The sequence below is a fragment of the Musca autumnalis genome, unplaced genomic scaffold (genome assembly GCF_047663935.1).
Source record: "Musca autumnalis isolate F117 unplaced genomic scaffold, ASM4766393v1 scaffold_3, whole genome shotgun sequence".
Lineage (NCBI taxonomy): Eukaryota > Metazoa > Arthropoda > Insecta > Diptera > Muscidae > Musca > Musca autumnalis.
Genome location: NW_027411866.1, coordinates 11,865,861 through 11,889,585, shown reverse-complemented (window position 1 = coordinate 11,889,585; position 23,725 = coordinate 11,865,861). Strand labels below are relative to the sequence as shown.

At 28.7% G+C, this 23,725-nt stretch overlaps 1 protein-coding gene across 3 annotated transcripts in view; it reads right to left on the bottom strand.

The window, feature by feature from the left end:
- ct (homeobox protein, cut) overlaps positions 1-23,725 on the bottom strand; it is a 133,880-nt gene that overhangs the window by 24,874 nt on the left and 85,281 nt on the right. The window lies entirely within an intron of this gene.

Below are 23,725 nucleotides of genomic sequence, written 5' to 3'. Positions count from 1 at the left end.
ATTTTTCCAATTAATAAGTTTTTGCGAAGATAACAAAATCACTCCTTTATAAAATTAAATTTAATGAGACAACTTTGTGGTGGGGATATACCACCACCCACACACCCACCATTACAACAACCTCAAATCACATCTTTCACATATGCTGTCATTAAGTTAAAAAATTCCAAACAAAACTTTGTCGTTGTCTGTGTTAGTTACCCCCTTTAGGATTTATTGAAAATTTTTGGCAATTATCATATTTTCATTATCAAACAAAGAACAACAACAAAAGCATTTTGAAAATTTGTTTAGCAGAGTCTACCTTGAAAGTTATGTAGCCGTCATACCAAGCAGCCCATATGAGCCTCCTTTTCCTAATAACCATGATTTTGTTACCCTTATGTTATAATTTTATTAAAAAACAACTCTCCGCCCCGTATTTCCTCGTTCTATTGTCTGCTGGCAAGTTATTACCTTTGCGCTCCTTAATGTATGCTACACACACCGCACCAGTTTCATAATTTCTTAAAGATTTGTTTTGAATTTAACCACAAAAGAGTGGTTGCTGTTGTTGTTTTTATAGTTATTACTGTAAAGAATTTTTCGATAAGGTAGACAATTGTCTAACCGGAAGCATATACATCTTTAGCCCAGAAGGCCTAAAAGTATGTTGTAAGTTTTTTTGTTGTTGTCTGTTTTTTCATTAAATATTTTAACAACAAAAATTGCAGAGATATGGGTAATATGTGTTGATTTTTATGATGGTAATTTTGGGAAGGCAATCAATTAAGTTTTATTTGGAGAAAGAGAGGAGGATTGATTGCATTTAATAACATTTTTGGGCATATTTTTAGGCAGTGTTTTAAGATTTATACTTAAATTGGCATGAGTCTCAAAAGTTACATTGAATATAACAAAAAATATTTAAATATATCCAAGAAAGTGTAAAAATCAGTATTTCGAGAGAGAGTGATGATACTTCAAGACATTTTGGGCATACTTTTAGGCGGTGTTTTGTGAATTATACTTCAATTGACTTTTTCAAGAAAAGTGACAGGAAATGTTACAAAAATACTATTTAAGAATGTCCAAAAATTGTAAAAATCTGTATTTTGAGAGAGATTGCATTTCATCAAATTTTGGGCATATTTTTAGGCAGTGTTCTGTAATTTACACATCAATTGGCCTTTGCCAGAAATGTTGCAGGAAATATTAAATAATATTTAAAAATATCAAAAAAAAAAAAAATAATAAAAATTGGTATTTTGACTTTTTAGTTTCTATAAAAAATGCTGCCAAGTTGCCTGTTAAAAATGGGAAAAAATCAGTTTTTGTAGAGTTTTAATTTTTTTTAGTTTTCTCCTTCTCTTCTGAAAATAATTGTTCTAATTTACATTTATTTCTAAACGCCGTGCATTGCTGATTTGAAAATTTTGGATGCAAGTGCTGCCAAGTTGTAGTTTGTAAGTTTGTGCATAATAATTTTAGCATTTTTTAAATTATTTTTATAGTCCTTTGCTTAGAATAATAATTATACTTCTTTCCCCAAAGATGCGAATTCAAAAAAGTGGTGCCAAGTGTATTTTTAAAAATATGAAATAACGTTTTCCATATTTTTTCTGTAGTCCTTTCTTAAATTTGAGAGCTTCGTACCCACAATGGGAAACATGATTTTAAATTTTTAGAAAAAAGTGATGCCAAGATAATTTTTATAAAATAACAAATAGAGTTTTTTCTTAGTTTTTCCATAATTCTTTCACATTACTGAGTACGTTGACTATTACACAGAATGTCGGGTCCTTAGAGGGTATTTTTCAAAAGAATGCTGCCAAGTTTTTACATAAAATTACAAATAATCACGGCACGGCGCATCCTCAAACTTCTTTGTAGTATATCCGTTAATGTTTCACTAGGAAATATGATCCTGATATCTATTTTGCGGAAAAGTGCTACCAAGTTTTTATATTTTTACAATAAAAATTGCATATTTCATTTACTTTAATCGGAAAACCTTATGATTTAAAATCCTTGTTGTATATCCATTAATGTTTCACTAGGAAATATGATCCTGACATCCATTTTGTGGAAAAGTGCTACCAAGTTTTATTTTTTATAATAATAATTGAATATTTTATCTACTTTAATCAGAAAAACTTGTGATTTGGAGTACTTTCTTTGACTGAAAATTTGTAATGCTTACAAAAATGCTGCCAAGTTTAGCTTACGCATTTTATATGATAATTTTGATATTGGGAACATAAAATCTTAATTTTTTCCCAAATAATCATTGAATAAAAGGCTTTCTTTGCTTTAAATTGCCTCGGGCATACCAAAAATGCTGCCAAGTTGCCTTTATTAAAGTTAAAAGTATATTTGATGGTCTTTTTATAAAGGACATATCATTTATCCCGCTTCTCTTTAATATTTCTAATAACAACCTGCTGTTTTTGTTGCCTAAACTTGCCAACCTCCCCATAAATTATGATTTTTAGCTTGGTGTGCTTCTCCCCCAACCCCCCAATCTTTCATTCAATCATTCGAATTTACCACCTTTAGACAAAAATGAAAACAATATTTCAAATTAATAGTTAAAATTCGTATTGCCATTGATTAAAAAAATGGTTGGCCATTGAAGAAAATTATTCTCCTGATGCCAAAAGAATAGAAGAAGATGACGGACTCCTTGGTGGCCAAAGGCAAGAGTTATGGTTGGATGGTAATCAAAACTTTCAGAATGAAATCAACAAGAAATTCATTAATAATTGGCATTTTGTTACTATGTATTTGAATATTCAATTTCATTGGCATAATGCCGCTGTTCTAGAAATGAGGAGAGAAATAAAATTGTACTGGTGGTGTTACTAAGACAAAGATCCTTTAATTCATATTTAAATACAAGAAAGACCAAAACAAAAGTCATTGATTGTTTTGATTATTTGCAGGGAAATATTTCATTGAGTCTGCTGAATTTGACATTGCCTTCCTTTGGCAATTGATGAGGAAAGTTTAAAATCTTTTACCGAGGATGGAGATGAAGATATTTTTGATTGTCTATAAATAATTACTTGAGAAGTTTGTTCAAAAAGAAAGGGGTTGAAATAAATTTGATTTTTAAATCATGGATTGATGGTCGTGTTTATCTTTCTTTTCCAGACAGTGGAATGGAAAGTTGTTACTTCTCCTCTACCTTTGATTAATTATGGAAAAAAACCTACCCTAATTCTCTACACACATGTCTCTGTTTATTGTTAAATGCTACCTTTAATTTCCCAACCCCCAATAATAATAAGAAGGTATCTATGCTAATGAGTAGCATTGCCTTTATTAGTTATACTTCGTTAAAGTTTTCTTTCCTTCCTTAATGTATGTCATACATGGCTTTTTATAGGTTTTTAATTCAAATAATTGCAGTTTATTGCTTTGGCAACATTTTATTGTTTATTGGCAATAATCATATTAAGCTACATACACCCTCTCTCTTTCTCTTCCCCCCTTTTATTTATGCTATGGAAAAAAATTACCATAAAACAAAAAATTATTATCATTGATTTAAATGTGTAGTTGACAACTTTTGCCTTGTGTGGTGGAATACATATGAATTTATTGATCAACTTTACATATGTGTCATATACACACACACAGAGACATGGCCATAATTTCCTAGAATTATTGCGTAAAGACACGCAAAAAGCCTAGAAGTATACTATTTGGCGTTGATGGTAAAACTTGCGCCTATGGGGTTAGGCAAGGTTTTAGTTTGATTTGCAAGAACTTCAAATAGAGTTGTTGTTTCGAAAATGCGAATAGGTTAATGATAATAAGTACGTATTACTAGTCATAAACTAATATATCAATGACAGTTTGACAGTTGTTAGAAAGAAAACGAAAGCTATAAGTCATTTTTTTGTGATTTGATTTATGGGAGTTAAGGAAAGAAACTTTGTTAAGGGTAATTATGGAATTAATTACAAAATGTCAGTAATAAAAAAATGAAAAAAAAACTTTTAAAACTTAGGAAGCACCATAAGTCCACATTTTACATATAAAATATAATTATTCCTTAATTATTAATTTTTTGTTAATTTTTAGGCCATTTGGAGGAGTTTCAAGTTTCATAGAATTTTAATTTTATACCTATTTAAAACTTTTTATATTTTTTTTAACCTCAAACAAAGATGTTTAGACTTTGAAACTTGGTAGCACCTTTTGCAAAATTTATGATAATCAAAGAAATCTTAATTTTTATTTTATTCGCATTTTTTTCTACAATTTATGTAGTTTTTTTATAATTTTTTAACCTCTGGTATCTTGGGTTAGACTTTAAAACTTGGTAGCACTTCTTGCGAAATCCAGGTAAATTAAAAAAAAATAATTTTTATATTTTTGTAATTTTTTATAATTTTTATAATATTTTTAACCTAAAATACCATGTTTTTTGCTTTGAAAGTTGGCAGCACCTTTTTGTAAATTTCATCATAATCGAAGGAATTTTAATTTTAATTTTTTTGTATTTTTTCTATAATTTCTTTAATATTTTTTATACTATTTTAACTTTAAATACCTTAATTTAGACTTTGAAACTTGGCAGCACCTTTTGCAAAATTTAGGAAAATCAAAGAAATTTGAATTTTTATTTTTTCCTATTTTTGCCTTTAATTTATTTTATACAAAATATTGGCATTTCAACTTTGAAAACACTCTTAAATTTTATTTTATTTTTCTAACCCAAAAACAACCCCTTCTCAAATCGTCAGCACTTGACCAAAAAGGCAATAATTCTGTTTTATAATTGCTAGATATGACCATTGGCAGTGAAATAACGAGGAGGAGGAGGAGAAAGATAGGCAAGTGGTCAGTATTTCCTTTATTTTATGAAATCATTGATTTATTAAAAAATCCCCACACTCTCTCCGCTATTTCAGAGCGAATGCTTGGTTATCTTAAAACACAAATATAAACCCCTTTGAATTCTAGCCAAACCCACCATCGAAAATGACACACAAAAAGGAATTGATCCTTTTTTTGTTAAATAAAAAGGGAACTCTCAATTCCAAACAGAAAAACAAAACAAAAAAAAATGGTTACAAATTTATTAAAAATCCTTTTTTAGAACACAAAAAAAAAACAACACATATGAGAAAAAGTTCATCCCAAACCCCCCTTAACTACAATTTCAAAATTTATCAAAACCAAAACTGGACATTGGCATTTTTGAATGATGGTCATTTGTTTTCGTTTATTTTTTTTTTGTTTTGCTTGGACCCCAAAAATTCATAATTTCCAAAAGTAAAATCGAAATTATTTGAAAATAGTCGAACAGGGATGGGATCTTGGGATGCTAAGCCTTTGGAAAAAAAACAGCAACCCTTTTTGGCGTAACAAAAGAAACCTGACAAGGTTTCCAAAAAATATTTTACATATAAAACCGATTTGTAATTAACAAAATTGCCAAGCAGCCACTCAAACTCATCAAAGTGTTAACCCATCCCCACCCCTCCAAAACCCCCAACGAAAACGTATAATTCATTATAAAATTACAAATACTACAATAAAAGAAACAATACACATCTCAAAGTATTGGCAACACAAAATTCGCCTGCACAACAACAACAACAATTTGGAATAATTTTTCAGTGAAAAAGTTGACTCCTGCCACCCATATACAAATGACAGACAGAATATAGAATATCTAAGGATGTAGCCTTGTGGCATATCTCAGTAGACATAAAGGAAGAATTTACAGACCAAAAAGCAAAATGGGCTAAGTCAACATATTGAAATGTAATTTTAAATTGCAATATAAAGCAAAAGTTTAGCGGATTTGAGATTAAGAGACATAGATGACATTTTTTTTTTTTGAAAAATAATATATTAAGTCTCATTAGTCTGAAATTCCATTGATTTTTGAATTTATTTCACAAGCAGCATAAGGCTTTTTATATTTTTAGTTTAAAGCCTATTTTGTTGGCTTTCTAAAACTAATTTGCTTTTTAAAATCGGAGCCATAGTCTAGAAGTTACAACAATTTTTGTAAAATAAACCAATAATTAATAACACTTATACGCACTAGAGAACGGAAAATAAAAATCCCCATAACTACCACACTATGGCATGGATTTTAAATATCAAATCAGTTTTGGAAAGCTGAGGAGAAGGCTGATAATCAAAAATTAAATCATTGAAAAATTTTCTCGAATTTCATTTTAGAAATTGAACTACAATTTGTTTCCATTTAATTTTATTTATATTTTTTTTAAGACTTAACCCTTTTTCCCTAAAAATTAGTGTGCCGAACAAAATCAAACAATAAATAATCAACACATTCGGCACACGTATAAACGCACACACACATACACGCTAACATAATCAGCCATCACCAATACTAAGGGACCCTTAAAAAATGCATCATTTGCTTGGCATGTATGTGAAAGATGAACGAGAATATTGACTAACTCTGGGACAGCATAAACATTGAGCAGCATAGTATGTAGCATACTTTTGGCCTCTTGGCCCCCCCGTATAAATAAAAAAACAACAACAAAGCCCAATGAATACGGAGAATCCTTAGATCCTTACTACTCTACTCTATAGTACCTCAAAGGAATTAAAATTCATTCGTGCATAAAAAATCGTAAAAATATAACAACAACAATAAACAACATTGTCGTCGTCACAACAAAACATTTTGCCGCAGACTTGAAACTCACACACACACATACATATGTAAAACTAAAGACGGTACTGACTGACACACATGTGTGTATGTTTAGCTAATACCAAGTCAAAAAGGGTTAAATTATGATGTTCGGTTTTGGATTCTAATGAGCAGCAATACCAAGGAAGAGGCACTCAAGCCACCATCAGTGACATTAGCAGCAGCCGCTGACGCCACTGTTAACTAATTTCCATGGCAAGAGCAGGAAGTTAAGTAAGGGAAACACAAGGCACACTCGCCCACCATCCATCCAGCCAAAGACAAAAACTTTGCCATGTGACAAATATCATTGATTTCTGATTGTTGTTTGGCCAAGCAAAGAAGTAGGCTTTGAATTGTCTTTGTTTGTGTGGAGATAAACAGTGAGTAGGAGGAGGAGGCGGGGGTGAAGAGGCTGTAGGTAAAGGATTTCGTAGATATGTAAATTTTCCAATTGTAATGGGTGCCATTGAAGTAAGCTACTTGTGTCTTTGCTAAGAATTTAGAATTTTAATGTGTCTTTGTGTGTGTGTGTGTATAAATAACGCCTAAAAGCAGTCAGCAAGCAAAAATACCCTTTTGTTTATTGCCTTTCCAGCCTAAAAATGTACGTACGCTGTATTGTGTTATAAAATGATTACATCTCATTGCAAAAGCTTCGATTCGATTTCAAATGGGGGTTTGTTTTTTATTAATTAAGTTGAATATAAAATTATTATTTATGCAAATGGTTTTGTTAGATAGAATGATGAAGAACAAGCAGAAGAAGAAGAGCTTCTATGGAAATGATGAAATGAATGAGAGAGTGACTAACTGACTGGTCTATGAAAGGCAATATATTGAGGTACAGTTGAAACAAAATGTGGTTAAAGAATGGGAATTTATTGGGAAAAATTGAAGGTTGGGTGAGGTTTGGTATTTTACCTAAGATCAAGGAAACCTCGAAGAATTCAATAATTTGTTGAAACAAAAATTTTGGATAACTTGTAAATACCTAGAGATATATCAAAAGAGTTTGGGAAATTAATTTTAATATGCCTTATAAATAATATAAATTGTTAAATAGCCTTGAAGGATGCTGATCGTGTTCCAATGGCCAGTTGAATCCAACAAGTCGAAAGCGATTGTATCAGGAATTCATTGGCAATATTTCAGACAATTTTTGGAAGATTCTCCAAACTTTAGTTCTTACGTTTGGTTACACTGGGTTTATTAAAGCCTTTTGAATAAAAAAATCAATAGATAACAGGATCGGAAATATATTAATGTTCTTTTTGGGTTCCCTCAGGAATAAGATGGCTCCAATATTTTTTTTCTTACACAAAATTTTGTATTTTTCATAAGTACATGGAGATATCTTTATATAACTTTAGAAAATTAATTTTAAGATAATTTTTAAGTAATAAAAAATTATTACATGAGCCTGGTGGGTCCCCCAGATGTCCCAAGAGGCTGTTGCATAAGAAAACTGGCAAGCAAATGAATTTGAAATTCAATGGCAATGTTTCACACAATTTTTACAAAAATTTCAAAACTTTTAGGCTTAATTTAATTTACACAGGGTTCCATGAAGCCGTTTAAATAAAAAAATCAATTGATTAAAGTCAAAAAAGTATTCCAGTCTCCTTCTTACTTACATTGCCCCTTTAGTAATAACCCCCTTAAAGTTACAAATATTGAAAAATCATGTTACCATCTTTTTTGATTTGTGCGCGATTTGTTTTTTTTTTTCTTTCTGTTAAACAAACTTTTGAGTTATTAGAAAGTTATCAAAATAGCTTAACCCCATCAAAATTGTCTGGCAAGGAAAGCAAGGAAAACCACTTATAATTTCATTTCAATATTTTTTGGCTGGCAGTTGTTTTTTCTATCTGTCTATTTATGCCACGCCAAGGTATTAAGTTAACGGTTAAAAGTCAAGGATTACATGGCGAAATCATGTGTAGAGATAGCTGGAGATACATATCCTTGCCTTACGTTGTCCTCCAGTCAATGGCTCTTAAAACAAAAGAATAATCATTGAATGTTAAGTTTAAATGGTAGAAAAAAAAACGCCAGGGCAGGAAGGAAGCCAAAGGAAGGTTACCGACATTAGATAAAGCCAGCCAGGACATCAAGAAGGGGTTTTTATTAAAATATTTTTTTGCAAGATTTTTTATTTGTATGGCAAGCAAATATCATTGCCAAAAAAAGGACAATTCAATGTGATGTGTTACGTTTTTTTATTTGGTGGCATATCTTTGCTTTTAAAATATATCTATTTTTTGGCTGTAATAAAGTAAAGGAAAAGGCTAACAACTTCCCAGGGCCCTCTTTCCTCGCTCTCTCTCTCCTCTTCTTTCGCTAGATTGTGGCATTATTACTTTTTGGTTTTTGCAGACAATTTTTGTTTGTGCTCATCAACCGTATAGGTACATCCTTTACTCATAAATTATTGTCTAGACTATGATTTTAACCATTTTTGATTATGATTTGGAAAGGTTTTTTTTGTTATTATTTTGAGAAGGAACGACGACCACACATCCATCTGGCCATTACCCAGTTTACTTCAAATTGTAAAAAAAAACCAGGGAACATACGCGCGATATCATATCAATGGGAAAAGCTCTTTGTTGTCCTTTGTTAAGCAACAACCTAGGACACATAACAAAAAAAGGATTATTGCTCATCAAAAAAAAAGGACATCACTTGGTAAGATGGTTTTGAGAAGCTCTCCTATGGACGAACTAGGTGGCAGGGGTAGTAAGCCAATTTTTATTTATAAACAAATATAAATGAATGTCATATTTGAGAGCATTGATGTTCCCCAAAGAGCAGCAGCAGCCCAAAGACTCTGGATGGCTGGCAAATGTTTGGTTTGTTAAAAGTTTAACGAATTAGAAAATATGAAAAACTGTATTTGTATTCCATTTGGATGGACATTTTAGGAAAAATTGATTATAAAACAAAAAACCGTGGGGTTTTTTGTTAATTGCCATTACTATTTCTTTTTCTCCGTTTTGGCAAATAGGAAAATTTAAATCACAATTTAAATCCTTTTCCCTTTTTAGGGGAATTTGTTGCATTTTTTGTTTGGTTTTTTTTTCATGGGATCCTTTCATTTCTGGCCCTTAAGTATTTGCATATTTGTTATAAATACTCTTAGGAATTATATGCTTGTTATGTTTTGTATTTTTGTAACATAAAATAATAAGTAAACATTGTATACATATTTTTTTGTTGCCATACATATTTGAACTGCTCTTCAGAAACAGCAGCAGCTGCTGGCAGCAGTATCAGCAGCACAGAGAGACAAATATCTTTGTTGCAGCAGTAAAAAAAAACTGAATTCCTAGTTGCCATTTTTTGTACAAGCTATTGCGATTATTTGCTTGTCACACACCACCAACAACAATGACAGGATCCCAGGCATCCATATATATTCTATTGTTGTTGTTGCATTTTGTTGTTATATTATTTATTTGTTTGCATATTATTTCGTTACAACTTTTGTTGGATTTTTTTTTATTTGATAGACAATTGTCATCTGGGGAGAGGCGGCGAGGGCCCACCATCGCCATCGTCATTGTTTGTTTGCTCTCACATCCATCTGTACAGTTTTGCTGTACATATGTCCCATCATTATTTCAATGTAGAAAAAAAAGAAAGGTAACACAGAGAGGTAACAATCCAGTTCATGGCATTTTTTTCTATGGCATTGCAGTTCTACTTCCAAAGGCCTCTAGGGTACACTTGTTAACACACACACACACACCCAACAAAATCATATTCAAATAAAATATGAAAGAAAGAATAACAACAAAAATTTATAGAAATTATTTTGTAACAAGAATGGAACCCAGAGAAAAAACCTTCAAAATTGAATCAAAAATGAAAATATGAGAAAAAAAGGCGATTTTTGAACCCAAAAGCCTACTTGTGGACCTATCAGGGTTTCAGGAGACCATTCATGTACTCAAGATTCCCTATTGTAATAATGGAAAAGATAAAGTTTTAATATTCCACAGGAATCAGCATGTGACCTTTCGTTTTGCAAACGACTGGGTTCAGAGACCCACATCTTTTATCTTCATATAGGCAAGCAAGTATTGATCTAACAAAGAGTCTGTTTTTGAAAATAGTCCCCCAAAAGACCTTTATGGGTATTCTAAGGACCCAGGGGAATCAAATTCCAACTTAAAACTTGTCATTATGTTGCTTAGTTTGTGAGATATCTTGCCAAGGAATTCCTAATTGTTTACTTAATGAAAACTTGATTTCAAGGGCCTGTGGGCCTTTCCCAGGGCCATCTAGGGTCTTGAAATTTTTAGTATTTTTTACCACACTTCCCAGAAGTTTTAATCTAAAGCGTAGTAACTATATCTCAATGTGTTGACAAGTTATCATCAAATTGATTCTGTTCCTGAAACCCAGGATGGCCAATGTAATTAAGACACTAGTCCCCAACACATTATTTTTCCAAAAGTAGGCAAATAGACTCGAATAAAGGCTAGTTGGATACTCTACGGACATAGGGGAATCAAATGCAAGCATATAAGTCATAATTATGTACCTAAATTTCTGAGATATCTTGCCCAAGAATTCCTAATTGATTTGTTAACCAAATCCTGATTTCATGGGCCTATGGGACTCTACCGGGACCAGCTAGGATCTTTAAAAATTTAGTATTTTTCACAACACTCCTAAGTAGTAATAATCCAAAGCATGGTTAAGATATCTAAAGGTGTTGACAAGTTATCATCAAATTGATTCTGTTCCTGAGACCCAGGATGGACAGTGTGATTAAGACACTAGTCCCCAAAACATGATTTTTCCAAATGTAGGCAAATAGACTCGTATAAAGGCTAGTTGGGTACTCTACGGACCTAGGGGAATCCAATTCAAGCAAACAAGTTTTTATTACACTGCTTGGTTACTGAGATATCTTGCCCAAGAATTCCTAATTGATTTGTTAGCCAAATTCTGATTTCATGGGTCTATGGGCCTTTACCGGGACCATCTAGGGTCTTGAAAACTTTAGTATTTTTCACAACACTCTTAAGTAGTAATAATCCAAAGCATGGTTAAGATATCTAAATGTGTTGATAAGTTATCTTCAAATTGATTCTGTTCCTGAGACCCAGGATGGACAATGTGATTAAGACACTAGTCCCCAAAGACATTATTTGTTCATAAGTTGGCAAATATACTCTAATAAAGACTAGTTGGACTCTCTACGGACCTAGGGGAATCTAATTCAAGCAAAAAAGTTTTTATTATGCTGCTTGGTTTCTGAGATATCTTGCCCAAGAGTTCCTAATTGATTTGTTAGCCAAATCCTGATTTCATGGGTCTATGGGACTTTACTGGGACCATCTACGGTCTCCAAAAATTTAGTATTTTTCACAACACTCCTAAGAAATAATAATCCAAAGCATTGTCATGATATCTAAATGTGTTGACAAGTTATCTTCAAATTGATTGAGTTCCCAAGAGCTAGGTTGGCCGTTGCATTTTGAATTTAGTTATGGTACAAATTCGCACACAATTTTTCTGTAAGTATTTCAATTATTTGGGATAATATATCCATATGGAAGCTTTCAGGGTCTTCAAATAAACTATTGTGATCAGTTTAAAACATCAAAGTCTTCAATATCTGCAATATTTTGTGAGATATCTTTGCAAAGAATTTCTAATTGATTATTACACAAGTGTTCGGCTTCAAAGTTACATATTTCATTTTGTGCCTTGCCTAGGGCCTTGAATTTGTTTCTATTTTTAGTTAAACACCTCAGAAATATTTTTTTACAATTTTAAAATGTCATATCTATGTATTGACAAGTTATCGATAGTTTTGAGTGAATGATTGTCTACGATCATAGATGTTTTCTGATTTCAAATCTCCCCAGGCCACCTTAGAAAATATTTATATGTTTCCATTTGTATGTTGTAAATTTTCCTCTATAAATTTTATCATTCTTTTGTATTACAACCCTTTGTTATTTGTTTTGTGATATCCTTGTCTTTAATATTGTTTGCATTTAAGTTATTGGCCCATTAAATGCATGTCATTGGCCACGATTAAAGCGACAATAATAACAACAACAGCACCACATGAGTAACAGCAGCTGAAAAAAAACGCTCATATGTGTGTTTCCACAAAGAGGCTAAAGACCCAAACTGTTAAATGGAATCAATGGAAATGTTATAAAGCCATGCGAAATCATAATTAATGCGACGAACGCAAAACAAAATCAATAAATGTTTTACAAGGTAGAGAAATCGTCGGGGAGGGTAGGGAAATATATTTCCTCAAACCTAGAAAAAAAATATTTAAAAATTATTTATTTCTCTAAATAATTTTTAACATTTAAAAATTTATTTATTTGTATAGAGATATAATTTTTAAATATTTTTTTGTGGGTTTTAGTTAATATATTTCCGTTTAATTTTTGTTACTACTTTCAAACATTTCCCTTCTTCCTAAAATCGAAATATCAGGACTAATTAATTGGTGAAAAATGTAATTGAAAAAAATTAAATCATGTCTGGACCAGACAAATTTTCGTCATTAAAAACCACATACTTTGTAAGGATTTCAATAAGATAACACTAACGGACAAAAGTGGACAACAAAATTGAACAAAATAAATTGAAAAAGAAAATTTATTTCAAATGGAAACCTAAGAAAAAAAGTTTTAAATTTTAGCTGGAATATTTTCCCATTTTAAAGAGAAAAATAAGGGAACTTATTGCCTTCACTGTAACCAAAACTAAGGGTAACATTTTATGGGCGCAAAAATGTGCAGGAAAAAGAACTAAAAAGGAACTCAAAGCTGATTTAATTACGGCAACGGACTATTAAATACCACCAGCATTTCCGTTACAGCAAAAAATCATACAACATGATGGAACAGTGACAGCCAAACAAGTGGAGTTGGGAACAGAAAAAAAATCGATTAACCAAAAAGAGATTAAATGCAATAGCACTAAAAGTAAATGAGCAGCATTACTAACTTAAGTTGATAAAGAGAATCATTTTTTTTTTTTTTTTTGAAGAGAAATTAATTATAAAACGATTTTTTAATTAAATAACATGAAACATTGTGGGTGGAAAATTTGCCATAAAATGTCCCATAAAAATTCCAATAAAATTCAATATTAAATCATAATTTCGTTATTTATTAAAGATTCTATCAACCTTTTTATGTTCTTATTGCTTCGTGTGTATTTTTTGTGTGTGTGATAAATTTATGAAAATTTATAATTTATGATGTCGAATTTTGTGGTATAAAATTGTTCATTATTATTTAGAGAAGGAGGCAGAGATGGATATATATTATAACATAAAATATATTCCCAGACATTTCATGTCGAGGTTAATTTTCATCAAAACAAGCAAACAAATTTTCCAAATATTTTCGATTTGTTTATGTCGAAGAAGATATCATAAAAATATAATTTATATTATTGGTCCCCAAAAACAAGAAAGACGCATTTTGTTGTTGTCTTAAAAATAAAGCAACAACAAAAAAATGGAAATTTTTTGCGGTAAATCTGTGCTATGTTAAGAATTTCATTAAATAAACCATGAACAAATCATAATCACTTTATATGAATGATGAAAAGAAAAAACAAAACCGTAAATGATTTATGACAAAATAAATAGGTGAAAGAATATGAATGCAAAAGGAACAAAGAAAAGATAAAAAATTAAAGGAAAATATGGTGTATGCAAAATAAATATTAAAAAGAAATTTTTTATAAAATTTCCATCGTTTTACCTTTCCAAGTCCAAAACTTTTATAAAAATAAAGCTACAAAATTATGAATAAAAATAATTAAAATATTTACAACTGATTCAATGTTTTCTCTTGTCCACCCTCCCAAAATAATGAATTAAAATTATTCAAATATTTTCAACTGATTCAATGTTTTTTTATTGATTTTATGCTGTGAATCTTTTTCCAATATTTTCTTTTGCGTCTAGAGAAAAATCACAAAAAAAAAAAACAAAAACACAAAATAAAGTTACAAAATAATGAATTAAAATTATACAAATATTTTTAACTGATTCGATGTTGTAAATTGATTTTATGCTGTGAATCTATTTCCAATATTTTCGTTTGTGTCCAGAGAAAAAAATACAAATCTATTTATTGTATTGAGACATTATCACAAAAATATTACTGGACATTCATGAGAGAATAAGAAAAAAAAATAAATTTTTGTAAGGCTTTAGATGGTCCCGGTCAAGACCTATGGCCCACCTTTTTTACTTTTCCAAGTCTAAAACTTTTATACAAATAAATCTACAAAATTATGAATTAAAATAATTAAAATATTTACAACTGATTCAATGTTTTCTTTTGTTCCCCTCCCGATTAAAATTTCCACTTTTTTTACTTTTCCAAGTCCAAAACTTTTATACAAATAAAGCTACAAAATTATGAATTAAAATAATTATAATATTTACAACTGATTCAATGTTTTAAATTGATTTTATGCTGTGAATCTATTTTCAATATTTTGTTTTGCGTCCAGAGAAAAAAAACACAAATCTCTTTATTGTATTGAGATATTGTCACAAAAATATTTCTGGATCTTCATGAGAGTATAAGGAAAAAATATAAATTTCTGTAAGGCTTTAGATGGTCCAGGTCAACCTATGACCCACCTTTTTACTTTTCCAAGTCCAAAACTTTTATACAAATAAAGCTACAAAATTATGAATTAAAATACTTAAAATATTTACAACTGATTCAATGTTTTCTTTTTGTCCCCCACCCAATTTAAATTACTTTTCAAAACATATTTTTGCTTCGATTGCTGCTAATAGAAATGTTTTGAATTTCCTTTCAAGCCTATAATTGATTTTCAAACGCCCACACATTTTGTATATGTTGCAGTCATCAAAGACTTAAAGAGCCAATTGACATTTGAAAATGAAATCAAACATTTTGTCTATATAGATATTGAAAATCACTGTCTACATACACACATACATGCAGCAAGATGTTGTTAGATGACAAATTTACACAAATTTTCATTTAGCCAAAGAAAATCGAAATAAACAAAAAACAAAACAAGAACAAGATCTGTAAGTAGAGTGTTAAAATTGATGAAGACATTTTCGACATTTTTCACGCCATTGAGCTGGTGCTGACTGCTGCAGCAAACATTGACTATTTAGACATTGCGTTATAGTGAATGTTATATTGAATGTTCTGCTTTGGATTTTATTTTACAACCCACCGCCAGTGGCAGCCAACCAACCAACCATGTGTCTAGCATATGCTTTTGCCTGCCTGGCTCGATGGCTGTAGAATCTATATTAATTTTGGTTTGGCTTCCCATAAGAATTGCATGATTGAACGATTTTAATATCTGAGAAAAAGTATTCAATATTTTCTTCTTTGGGTGGTTTATTTGGGTATAGCATCGAAAAGAGATCCTAATGATTTGAAACAAATTATTAAAAAGATTTATTGATATTTTTTTTATTGGCTATGCTCTGCTCTACTGTCTGTAGTTGGTGTATGATGTGTCAATTTGGTGTTCTCCTCCTCTCAAATGGGGAAAGCAATTAAAAAATCCGAAAATGCCAATTTCAAAATCATTAGCAAGGCATAGAACATTAATTGGGCGAAATTAAAAGAACATGTGTTAGAATAATAAAAGAGAGGATGTGAACAGAAAATATTTGGTTTTAAATAACCATCCGGAGAAAGAGACAAACTTGAAATTGGTTCTCCAGTAACTTTTTGGAAAAATTATTTAAAAATTTTGAATGTGTTATTAGTTTATGGCACAGGGATTTTGCAATTGATAGTCGGCCGCCAGTTAAACAAATTCAAAATTAAATAAAATTATTTTAAGATTAGATAAGACTAGCGTCAAATCACTAAAAATACCATACAAAAAATAGAGAGGATTAAATGAGTAGAAGAAGACAACCTTGTTGCCAGTACGTGACTGATACTTTTTTATTGTTATTATTACAAATATGTCAACGGCATTAGATTTCAAAATTCCACAGAGCACAAACAAGAAACCTTCGAAAAAAAACACAGCAACAGCATCATGATCAGGGCCAGCTGGTGGGGCAGAGAGCGAAAGAGAGAGGGGGTGATACATTAAAAAACTAAGTAGTTAAATGTTTTAAGATCGTGGCACACCATAAAACAATTGTTAAATAACTTCAAGTGATTAACAGTTTAGTTATGAGGGCATATTATGGGGGTGTAGTGTAGTATGTCCGGACAAAGCCAATATCTTGATAACAATTTTTGTTTGTGCCGTATGGAAAAATGTCAATTTCCTTTTGGATTTTGGTTGTTGTTGTAGGTTTTAGTAGTATTTCGTTTTGTCTTTAATAAGGAAATAATCAATTTAGAAAATAAACCAAATCTATATGCAAGCCGTACAATCACTTATACACACACTCACACACCATGATATCCCAAAACGACAATTGAACTGAATTGTCAGAGGCAAAAAAAAAAAAACAACAAAACCGAACCGAACAACATTGGAGCACTTGTATTTTTTGAAATTCAAAACATAATCATCTCACGATTATCTGCTGGCAGGGAAAGAGATGCCCAATTTTGTTTGGGGGAAATTGACCAAAAATTGATTACCCTTTTTACTTTCCCAAGTCCAAAACTTTTATAAAAATAAAGCTACAAAAAAATGAATTTAATAATAATAATTAAAATATTTACAACTGATTCAATGTTTTCTTTTGCCATCCCCCTTCTACCAATTTAAATTACTTTTCAAAACATATTTTTGCTTCGATAACTGCTCATTGAAATGTTTTGAATTTCCTTTTAAGCCTAGTCGGTCCTGGTCAAGACCTATGGCCCACGAAAGTCAAAACTTACAAAAAATTCAATAAAAATTTAATTACGAGTTCAAGTGCATGATATCTCATAAACTACTGAGGATACAGGGGAGATATAGGATTCATTTTATTCCTTTATTTAGTCCTAACCATTTCTATATCCATTGCCTTGAAGTTCTTCTTCTATTGATTTTATGCGGAAATAGTGCTGTGCATTTACTTCTAAAATTTCTCTTGCGCTCATGAAAAAAATTACATATCTCCTTAACGCAATGGGATATTGTCACCAAAATTTTCCTGGACCTTCATGAGAGTTTAAGTAAAAAATATAAATTTTTTTAAGACCCTAGTGGGTCCATGTCAAGACCTATGGCCCACAATAGTCAAAACTTGTAAAAAATTCAATTATGATTTCTTGTACAGGATATCTCGTAAACTACTCAAGATAATAAGGATATGTGAGTAGTATTTTGTTGCTACAAGGGTCCTTTATACCTTTCCCTCCATGTGATATATCGAATTTTTAGAAGTTATATTATTATTCCGAAAATTGCTGGTATGCAAAAAGTTCTCTGATTTTGGTAGAACCTTTAAGGTATTGATTTTGTGTCTTTGTTAAATTTCCGACCATTTACGCCCAAAAAATGTCAACTTTATGCTACAAAAACTATTTGAATGCCCAGTAATAATGATATGCTTTAGTGTATTATTGCTGTTATTGGTCACACAAGTCAAATTCAATTCAAAATCTCAATTATTTGATGACATTGCTATTAAAACTAACAGAAAAACAACAACATGAACAACAACAAATTTGTAATACAACAAAATTCAAATGAAAAGCAAAATCTTTGAGACGAAATTTTTTGATTTACAAACAACAAGCAACTAGTCGTCTCTATTTTCAATCTTTGAATAGATATAAGTATAGATGGATACTTGGGACAGACAGCCAGCTTGCCAGTTATACCGACTGACATGGACATATGTTGATTTATAAACAAATAAATTATCAAATCTCAGCTTTTGTAGTCAACTCTCGACTTGATTATCCAATGGGTATTGAGTTTTTGATGAAGAAGCACAAGAGGAACGAATTGAACGAAACGTCACAACTCAGCAAATTGATTTGAATTGAATAATTGCAAAACAAGACTAGTTTTCAATTGTTGAACAAATGAATAAATGGCAAATGGAGATCAGCCGATTCATGTGAGCTGCAGCAGGCAGCATCATCAAATGACAGTTGGCATCAATTGGTCGGTTGGTTGATTTGTCATGCACTACTCACCCAAATTATAGATTCCATTGAAGGTAATTTTTTTAGGAATTTTTCTTTCAATACTCGACACAAGATCGTGTGATGTTTGAGCTTTAAAAACCAATTGATAACTAAAGATTAATTGAAAATAATTCGAAATAAAAAACTACTAAAATAAATTTTGCAAAGACAAATATAAATATTTCCAGCTATAAAAAAAAACAAATCATTATCAAAAAAAAAAAAACCATAGAAATTGAAATAGGAAATAACAACAACTTTGGTTTTATTGATTGAATTGGAAACATATGTTTCTGCCTGACTGTCTGTCTGTTTGATAGAGTCACAAAAATCTTTAGAGGCCCAGCCAAGCTTGATCAGAACACCAAAGAACGCAAACTAGCAGCAACAGATTATTTAGATCGATAATCAAAGGCAAAAAATTTGAACAAGTGTTTGAGACACGCTCCAGCTAATGGCAACAACAAATGTACAAAATAGATTTCAAAGAATTTTTTTCAAATTTTTTTGAATTATTAGTTTAATAACCTTAGGAATGACAATGCGAGCGGGAAGAAGGAGAGGAGCAATTTTTTTCTCTATAATTACCACTAACCCCCATCGAACTATCAAAGCCATCAATCGATCTATCAATTGGTTTACTCAAGCATACCAACAATCAAGTGCTGGGGATGTGTGTGAGATCGCCTACTTTAAACACGCCAACTTAATTATAATCTTTCAGGCCGTTACATATTTTCTTTGGTAGAAAAGGGGGGAGGAGAGGAATTTTATTTTTTTTTTTTTCGTTTCTAGATGACCTAAAGGCGCCTTAGCCAGCCATGGGTATTGGTTTTCGTTTAATAAAAATATTGTATTGGAATTTATTTGGCTTGATAATGTCATGCAAGGCTTGAAAAAAGGGAAATTGAAAAATGACAAAAATTTTAATTATTTTTTATTTAAAAATATTTTTTTTTTTTTTTTGGAAAAACATTTTATTTTTTTTATAAAAATAATGTAAAAAAATAAATGCTTGGAAAGAAAAATCATTAAAAAATAGATTTAATTTTTTATTATATTTTTATAATGAATGATTTTTTTTCGTTTAATAAAAAATAGTATTGGAATTTATTTGGCTTGATAATGTCATGCAAGGCTTGAAAAAGGGAAATTGAAAAATGACAAAAATTTAAATTATATTTTCGGGAATATTTTATATAAAAATATTTTATTATTATTATTTTTTTTTTTGGAAAAACATTTTGTTTTTTTTTATAAAAATAATTTAAAAAAACAATTGCTTTGAAAAATCATTAAAATATAGTTTAATTTTTTTAGGAGGGTTGGCGTTTTTTTTAAATATTAATATTAAAATATTAAAACAACGACTATGGGATTAAGCCTGACTATTTTGAAAAACAAAATAGTTTAATTTTTTTATTATATTTTTATAATGCTTTTTGAATGAATTTTTTTCATTTAATAAAAAATTGTATTGTAATTTATTTGGCTTGATAATATCAAGCAAAGCTTGAAAAAGGGAAATTGAAAAAATTTAAATTATATTTTCGGGAATTTTTTATATAAAAATATTTTTTTGGAAAAATATTTTATTTTTTTTTTACAAAAAATAATGTAAAAAATTTCAAATGCTTTGAAAAATCAATAAAAAATAGATTTTATTTTTTTATATTTTAATGTTTTAGAAAAAAAAAAAACTTTTAAAAAAAAATTTTTTTTATTCAAAGAAAAGTTATTTAAAAAAAATTCAATTTAAATTTAATTTGTTATGTTATTTTAAATTTAATTTTTTATTTAAATTTAATAATTTTCTGTTAAAAATTAAAAAAATTACACGTAAAACAATTTAAAAAATAGATTTTATTTTTTTATATTTTAATAATGTTTTATGTGAAAAAAAAACTTTTTTAAAAAAAAAAATAATTTTTTTTATTTAAAAAAAAATTATTTAAAAAAATTCAATTTAAATTTTATTTTTTGTTATATTTTTATAATGCATTTTGAATGAATTTTTTTCGTTTATTAAAAAAATTTTATTGTAATTTATTTGGCTTGATAATGTCATGCAAGGCTTGAAAAAGGGAAATTGAAAAATTATAAAAATTTAAATTATATTTTCGGGAATTTTTTTAAATAAAAAAATTTTTTTTGGAAAAACATTTTATTTTTTTTACAAAAATAATGTAAAAAATTTCAAACGCTTTGAAAAATCATTAAAAAATAGATTTTTTTTTTTTTTTTAATTTTAATAATGTTTTATAAAAAAAACTTTTTGTTTTTAAAAAATAATTTTTTTATTCAAAGAAAAATTATTTAAAAAAAATTCAATTTAAATTTAATTTTGTATGTTATTTTAAATTTAATTTTTTATTTAAATTTAATAATTTTCTGTTAAAAATTAAAAAAAAAAAATAATACATAAAACAATTTAAAGTAAATTTTTAACAAAATTGCAATGCTTTGAAGAAGTCCCAAAAATATAAATTTAATTTTTTATTATATTTTTATTATATATTTTTATTTTATTTTCATTTTTATTAAAAAGTAATTTTTTATTCATAGAAAAATCATTTAAAAAAATTCAATTTAAATTAAATTTTTTTTCTTTTTTTAAATAATATTTAAATTTAATTATTTTCTGTTAAATTATAAAAAATAAATAATACATAAAAATTTTAAAATTTTTTTCAATATCAAAAAATTGATTTATTTTTTTTTATATTTTAATAAAGTTTTATGAAAAAATCTTTTTTTTTTATGTGATTTTTTATTCATAGAAAAATCATTTAAAAAAATTCAATTTAAATTAAATTTTTTTTCTTTTTTTAAATAATATTTAAATTTAATTATATTCTGTTAAATTATAAAAAAATAAATAATACATAAAAATTTTAAATTTTTTTTCAATATCAAAAAATTGATTTATTTTTTTTTATATTTTAATAAAGTTTTATGAAAAAATCTTTTTTTTATGTGATTTTTTTATTCATAGAAAAATTATTTAAAAAAAATTCAATTTAGATTTAATTTTTTAAAAAAAATTAACAAAATATCAATATCAAAAAAAAAATAGATTTAATTTTTTATATTTTAATAAAATTTTATAAAAAAAATCTTTTTTCTAAGTGATTTTTTTATTCATAAAAAAATCATTTAAAAAAAAATTCAATTTAAATTTAATTTTTCATGCTATTTTAAATTTAATTCTTTATCAAAATTTAATTATTTTCTGTTAAATATTTAAAAAAAAATTAATACATAAAAAAAAATTTAAAGCAAATTTTTAACAAAATTGCAATGCTTTGAAGAAATCCCAAAAATATAAATGTAATTTTTTATTATATTTTGTATTATATATTTTTTTATATCTTCTTTATGATATTTTGTCCTTTTTAAAAACAAATTTTGGAACACTCATCTGACAAATATTTCTTTTTTAAATTATTTTTTTCCTAGAAAAATCATTTAAAAAAATTCAATTTAAATTTAATTTTTCATGCTATTTTAAATTTAATTCTTTATCAAAATTTAATTATTTTCTGCTAAATATTAAAAAAAATAATACATAAAAAAATTTAAAGTAAATTTTTAACAAAATTGCAATGCTTTGAAGGAATCCCAAAGATAGAAATTTAATTTTTTATTATATTTTTTTGTATTATATTTTCTTTATGATATTTTGTCCTTTAACAAAAACAAATTTTTGAATCTTCATCTGACAAATATTTTTTTTAAATTATTTTTTTTTTCTTGCCTGGACCATAGATTCTAATTGTTTGATTTTATTATTATTATTATTATTATTATTTCTTTAACTTCCTTTTTGCCCCCCTAATGTATTGCCAATTTTTTTGTTGATTTTTTTTTAATAAATCTAAAAGGTTTTTAAATTATTAAACCATTATCTATTATGGCATTTTCAATCTCTCTCTACCGCTCCGAAAGGCCTAATAATAAAAATTGATTTTTTGTGATATTTAAACAAACACACAATTGTCATTTGAAATCCTCTAAAAGCCCATATTTCTCCCCTTTTTTCGCTATACATTTATTTCGAACAATACTCAATAGCTTAAAAATCAGGTTTTGTGCTCTGCCACACAGCCACCAAAGTCTTTGAACAACAACAACAACAAATATTTGCAATCATTCAATGGCATATTAATGTTTAGACAAAGTTGATGCACTTCTCATGGCATATCTGGAAAAAAATCGAGTATACACCACATAAAGACCGGGTAATGCAGCTAAACAAAAAATATCTGCAAACTCCTACTCAATGAATTTACAATGAATGATGCTTGGTTTTAGGAGTGATGTGAGGAGGTAGCTACGGAGGGGATTTTGGCTGTTATGCTCCAATATGTATATTAACATTCATGTATTTATTCATGTTTACCAAATAGCTTTTTAATGGATTTTCAAATCAACAGAAACAACAAACAAACAGCAACAACATCCTCATCATCGGGCAGCATCTATCCAGTTTGAAGCAAGGCGTATTAAAAAGGAAATAAAAGAACCCAATTCAATACCCAAGTACCTGGCGAAAAAAAAATCAACACAAGACAAGCTTTGAAAAGAAGACATCAAACCATCATCATCATGATTATCTGCATCATGAGAATCAGCATTGAGATTTTGTTTAAAGGCTGTATTGAGATTTTGATGATGATGCCTTCTGATCTATAGAAAATGAATTTCAAAAGAATGAAAGAAAAAAAAACAGCATCCATTTCCAAATAGCTTAAACAAAACACCTGTATACAAAAACCAACAACAACAAACAAACAAACATCGATGGTGATATATGTTTTTGTAATGAAAAGAAAGGTTAAATATGGCCAGGAGAAGAAGAAGAAGGGTTAATCAGTAAAAGGAAGTGAAATGGGCTTGGAGAAAAAATTTCGATCAGGGGAAGAAAAATTAGAAAGGG